We start from the raw sequence: 6,835 nt of genomic DNA on the forward strand, positions 1-6,835 counted from the left end.
GAAAGAAACAAGAAGTCAGGAGCCAACTCAGCACTGTAAGGTTGATGTTCAATGATTTTTCCCTCAAAAAGCCTGCAAAATTGCCCTGTTTGAGAGAGGAATGAGCAGGAATGTTGTCATGGAGGAGGATTCTGGTGAAGCTGTCGAAGTGTTTCTCTGCTAACACTGGCTACCTTTCCTGAAATACAGCAAACAGATGGCAGTGTTCTGTGGCCCTCCAGGAAGTTAACAAAATACCTTGAACATCAAGAGGACCCAATGCAAAGGGCTTAAGTGGAGAGCAAATGCTTTGAAAATGATTAGGGCAAAGAATGTACGGATGTGCTTTATACAATTGATATATGTATATGTATGGATTGTGATAAGAGTTGTATGAGCCCCTAATAAAATGTTACCAAAAAATACCTTGAACATCCCCCAAAACGTGCTGTAACTTTTGTTCCTGACCTGTTGACTTCTGCTTAGACTGGACTGCTTCCACTGTGGGGCTCCATTACTTTGTGCTTTGTGTTAAAATTCTTTTAAGCTCTGTTCTTATCTGCAGCTGCTTTGTTCCTGTCTGCAATAATTTGCACACCTGTCGACTCAAATGTGAACTTTGGACCGCATGAGACATTTATGATGTTGGCTAGTGGTTCTGCTGTTAATCATAAATCCCTTTTCAATTAGAGCATGAATAAGATTGTTTTCTTGAAAATTGGTATGGATAGCCTGCCACTCTAGACTTCATCTTCAGCATCCTCTTGAGCCATTTGTAAATGGCTTTCTTTGAGACATTGTACCCATAATTTTTTTGTAAAGCATCAGTCATGTCACTATTCTTCTGTTAGGTAGCCACAATAGGGACTAAGGCGGGTTGTCTCCCCAATGCCTGCATAGGGTCACAACAAAAGGGTTGGAAAGAAATCAGGCACATTAGCTAGACACCTATGGAAAGATCCAAACTGAGCATGCTCATACACTAGTCCGCTCAGCCCAGGTGGGAGGTCCACCTGAGTGCACACACTAGGCCCAGCCATATGACACCACCCAGGTGCACTTAAGCTCAGCCAGTGAGGTTGGCCAATGCCTTCAACCACGCCTCCCCAGCCAGAGAGTAGAGCCTGCCACTGGAAGGCCAGGTGCCTCTTTTGACTCCTCCAGTTTGGATTCAAGCTCTTGTAGGTCGGAGGGTGGGGGTGTACACAGAGCTCTTTCTCAGGGGGCTCTTTTGGGACTTCCTGCTCTGGGCACCTGGGATTTCCTGTGATTACCTGAAACTTCCCTTTTCCTCATAAAAGTCACTTAGATTACAAACGTGCTTCTGCCGAGTGAATTCTTTCAGCATTTCACAGCAAGAATCAAGGGATGCAACTCCGAAAACCTAGCACACCTATTATAAAGTTGATATTTATTCAGTTTTTGCAGAATCCATGTGGCTCTGATAGAGGCTCTTTCCATACTGATTGATGCCTTACCTTAGTGCTTCACACTAGATCCTGTTCATACTTAACAAGTTCATACAAGAAAAAAAATCCATGAAAGTTTTTCATACTATGCATTTTCCATTAACTTTTAGAAGAACCCTTGCCTATTATTACCTCATGTCTACCAAGTACGGCTCATGCATGCTCATGGCTATATATAAAATGAAAAATCTAGTTTCCACTTCAGTGTCATAAATATCCTGCAAGCACAATATACCATATATACTCGAGTATAAGCCACCCCGAATATCAGCTGAGGCACCTAATTTTACCACAAAAACTGCATTAGAAATGTGCTGAAAAAACTTAGCTCTTACATGAGCATATACAGTAAGTCCTAAACTTTCTCTAAAGCCTTCCTTCAACATGAATATCCTCCTATCTTCCTAGTATCAGGATAGAAAATCTGTTTTCACCACAGATCCAATCATTTCCCCAAGCCTGTAGATTTGCTTTGTATGTTTGGAATCAGTTCATTTTTATCTCCATGATCTCTATCAATACCTCTAGACTTGAGTAAAAAGAAGCAATCTGAAGTTTTGAACCAACCCCTGTGGAGCTTCACCCAGGATACGAGGGGCAAAGGCAGCGGTCACAGAAGCATGATGCGCAGTGCATGAGTACGCATTGCTGTTAGAGGTGGAACCACAGAAGCAGGAATGAGACTGAGTGAGATACATGTTTCAGAGAAATGGGCATACAGGATTGGTCCAGGACCTTTCTACCAAGGAGTCCAGGCACAACCAACAGGGCATAAGGTAAGACTAAAGTGGCACATGTGCTGTCCCTACCTTATAAAGTGACTTTGCATCCACTGCTTTCCAAAGCACTCTGCCCAAGGCTACGATGATCTGAATGGCCACTTAACCATCAAAAGGAATTCCATGGAGACTAATTAACATGAGGACTCTACGTGGATTTGAGGGGAGCCTTCTGCAAACCAAGGTGCTCAGAGTTTAAGCCCTAACACAGTTTAAAAGAGAAGTCAAAGATGGACACTCAACCACCTTCCTAATCAACTCACAAGCAGCTTCCTCCAAATGGACATCGTCTTGGGTGAAGGTCTACTACGGAGTCTCAGAAGTTAACAGGTCTTAAAGTCACTCAGAGCCTGGGTTTTCCTTTATAAGATTCTGTGTTCTAAAGATGAACAACGTTCTCAAAACTGCACAACATAAAACTACACAGACATGCAAAAGCAGCTACATAATTTCTAGCTGCTTCTGAAGGAGACCTAGTGGAGTAGTGCTTACAGTCAGGAGTTCAAAACTCCCAGCTCCTCCATGCCAGAAAGATGAGGCTTTCTACCCTCTTAACAAGTTAGCCGCAGATACTCACAAGGGGCCTTGTCCTCTAGCGTTGCTCTGAGCCAGCATCGACTGGATGACTTGAGTTTGGGATTTGGGGTTGTTTGTTTTCAGTTAAGTTAACCTGTTAGGTCTTTCTCTCATGGGAGAAATACCTCAATCCCGACTCCTCTTGAGAAAGAATTCATGCCAAAGCCTGGTTTGTGGCCCAAGTGAGTTTTATGCAGGTCAGAAGCAGCACAAATGCGCGGACCACAGCCCAGCACTCTGTGTTGCAGCTGCTGGGTAAGAGCACAATCTCTGGCGTTTCAGGGCCCCGTTGGGAGACGTGGTCGACAATACTGGTCGACCCCATGGACTGAATCAAAGTCACTTGGCCTAGATGGGCCAATCCAGGTGTACCACCCCTTCCTGGATGGGAGCTGAAACTTAACATTTCCCCCCTGAAGACGTATGGACCCAAATCATTGGTGTACGGTGATAACATCTCTAGCTGCTTCCTGCTGGCAACAGGGTGAAGTGGGGCTTTGGGGCCATACCTTCCTACTCTGTGGGAAGGGACTGTCTGTTCAGGGCCCAGGCCGGATAAAGTTGAAGTGCTCCAGGAACTGGGGGTCCTGAAGCTGGCACACTTGGTTCAGAGACAGCAGTACCCTGAGGACTTCTGGAAAACAGATGGACATCTAGGTGAGACAGGCATAAGGTTGTGAGATTGCAGTGCCCTTGGAGGTGGGGGTTAGTGTCATGCTTAGCTTAGAAAAGAGGGAATTTTAGGACTGACAGGCATGGGTGTTAGTTCACTACAAACACAGGACTGGGGTAAAAGCATTCACTGGCTTCAAGGCTGTGAGGGGTCTGAGGTAGAGCTTTCTATGGAGCGCCCTTCTCTCCTGAGGTGGCAGAAGACACCCCACCAGCTCTCAGGGGTGCTTGTCTGTATGCTCCGCTTCTGAGGAGTCTGGGTACAACAGCTTCCATGGTTTCACCTGGGAATGGTGCCCAGGGTCCAGGGAAGAAGGGGAGGACAGGACAGGCAGCCCAATATCTAGGAGGACATCCATTGACCTTGCTGCCAAATTGATTGCTCTCCTGCTGCTTCGCTGGCCAGACCAGTCTTCAATGAGCAGATGCTCACCTGGCCTGCGGGTGCCCTCCCCCTTGGCTATCTGCCATAGGACAAGGGACACCCTGGTGGCCAGCTTGCTTGCTGGGTGGCATGGCCCTTGGACAGGCCTACTCCAGCTAGGGCCTGGTTCCGGAAACACATAGCTCTTGGAACTCTGGTCATGGGTCTGGGAAACCTGGGAGGTGGTTGACCAGTGGTTAGCAAGTGCGGCCTGCACTTGGGCATGCCTGATATCCTTGCTTCTCTCCTTCTCCTGAGCCTGCCCCTCCTGTTCCCTATTGCACAATGTCGAACTGCTGATCCCCAGCTAGAAAACACCACCAAAAAATTACTGGAAGCTCGATGTCTCAAGGTCAGCAATGCAGTTTCAGCACACACCTGTAGGGTGCCGTGAAACGGGCCTCGAGCAGGTGCCTCTGTTTGAGAGAGGGGTCAGGGATCCCAGTGTTTGCCAGCAAACTGGGCCTCATCTTTCTAGACAGCAAGCATTGGCCACCGGCTGGGGTGACCGTACAGGGCATCCAAAGGGGAGACTCCTGTTTGGAGTGGCCTCCAAATAACCTACAAAAGTGAACGCTGGCAGGAGTGGGCTCTTGAACCTGAAGGGGAGTAGCGATTGGTTAGTAGCTTAGGGAACCTGTTAGGGAAATTGGGATCTTGCTGGAACATTGTAGCAGCAGAGCCGGATCAGGAACTGCCCCCCAAAGTGCTGAAGGCAATATCGCAGAAAGGCGAAAGTTAAGTTTCTCAGGGGCTTGGCTCCCAAATGCCTTTGGCCTAGGCTTTGGCAACGGAAAACCAGCCACTAGGAAAATAACCCCCCTAGCGCACTGGCAAATGCTACCGTGAACACCCCCAAGACTAAACAGCTTGTTCATAAACCCAGGAGAAAGCTAAAGGGAAAGGAAGGGGAAAAGGGAAGCAGCCCCACCCCCCACAGGACTAGGCAGAGCTAAGTCCCGGCCCGCAAGAGCCAGCATACTAGGCACCACCTCCGCACATATTTGGAGCAGTGGGACGCCATTTTGGCCAGGGTCACGTACTCAGTTGTCCTGCCACAAAAATGGCGGTGTCCACTGGGCAGCGCCATCTTGCCAGGGAGTGGAGAGTCACGTGGCCGGGAAAATGGCGGCCTCCACACACGGTTTAGTCGGCTGATGCGGGGAAAGTCACTGATTCCAGAGTCTTGCAGAGACCAACAGGGTTTACCCATGCGCACGTGGCCGTCTGGCTGTCTGGGACGCAAAGCAGACCACTGAGAATCAAAAAGGCACAGAGTTCCCAGTCCATCCCAGGAATCTAGGCTGGGGAGTACATGAAGGCCCCCAGAAACACAGAAAGGCAGACCCGCAGCCTCTCCTAAAAATAGGGAACATAGCTAGAAATACAGACACGAAGGGATGGGGCTTCCGCGATACATTCCATGCGCTCCAAAAGAGCAGGTCGTGGTGGAAGAAATCAAGGCTGGTGTCATCTCCAAATTGTGTGCAGTGCAGTTCTCAAGTCCAGCCGAGCCCCTGTTTCCTCAGCCTTACATATCCGAGCCACGGAGCCAAGTGTTAGGTCTCTCGCTCGTGGGAGAAATACCTCGGTCCTTGGTTTTGCACAAGAAAGAACTCACGCCAAAGCCTGGTTTGTGATTCAAGTGAGGTGTATAAAGGTTGGAAGCAGCACAAATGTGCAGGACCGTGGCCTGGCCACTGGGACCCCAGCGCGGCCACGCAGCACTGTGTTGGAGTCACTGGGAAAGAGCACGCCAGAGAAATCTTCTGGCTTTTCAGGGCCCGTTGGGAGGTGTGGTCGACAATACTGGTGGACCCCATGGCTGAATCAAAGTCACCTGGCCTAGATGGGCCAATCCAGGTGTACCACCCACCTAGGTGTACCAACCTTCCCGGCCTGGAGCTCAAACCTAACAAACCCATTTTAAAAACACTACGAATGTTCTTCAAAGGCAGCCACTATCTAAAGCAGTGTTTCCCACAGTGGGCACTACAGCTCCCTGGCATGCACTGGAGCAATGCCATGGGGGCTGTAAAAGCAGATGTCTACATTGTATCTGGGTTAGGGGCTTAGCACCAAAGATTCTCCTTGCCAGGGGAGCACTGAGTAATATTGTTTCTGAAAAGGGCAGTAGGCCAAGTAAGTTCGAGGAACCTATGTTTTGAAGGATTCTTAGTAATGAAATACCAGTGTCTACATAGGAGAGAGAGCTAAACCTGATCTGTAAAGGGGGCATTCCATTTTACCAAGGGACATGTGTTCTGGCCGATTGCACCCCAAAGGTACACACGAATTTAGACGGCAGTAATGACAGTGGAGCAATATATTAGTAGCAACTCCCACTAGCATGCATAAAATAAAACGATCCAGACCTCTCCAAAAATAGAAATAACCTCTGTTAAAACACGGAACTGAACACCATTTTCCAGATTATTCTCGGAGTCACAAAAAAACCCCTTATGTTAGGTAACTTAGCCTAGGGACTTGGATGTGCACTGACGCATGCCCAGGAGAGCCAGCATAGGACAAAGCTGGATTTCCCGCCGGGGGGCACGAATGGGCATTACACCTGGAGCAAGCAGCACACCTGGGCCAGGTGATTGCAATTCACCCAGTGGGATCGACCTGGGGTCGTTCACCACACCTCCCCCGGGAATCCTTGAAAAGGCAGGAACCGAGGGGGAGAGGGGCTTGTCTGGTCGTCTTTGTGGGAGGAAAACTTGGGAGAGAGATCTTTGCGTGACCCCAGCAGTCTCTGCCAGGCCGCATGGTCAAAGGAATCCTATGGGTGCCGCGTAAAACCTGAAGCTTCCTTTAACTCTCATTACATTCACTTGGATCACGAGCCAGGCTTTGGCGTGAATTCTTTCTCGTGCGGAGCCAAGGACCGAGGTGTAATCTAGCCGGAGAGAGAGACCTTACACTTACACATA

This window comes from Tenrec ecaudatus, chromosome 1 (assembly GCF_050624435.1).
Source record: "Tenrec ecaudatus isolate mTenEca1 chromosome 1, mTenEca1.hap1, whole genome shotgun sequence".
Taxonomy (NCBI): domain Eukaryota; kingdom Metazoa; phylum Chordata; class Mammalia; order Afrosoricida; family Tenrecidae; genus Tenrec; species Tenrec ecaudatus.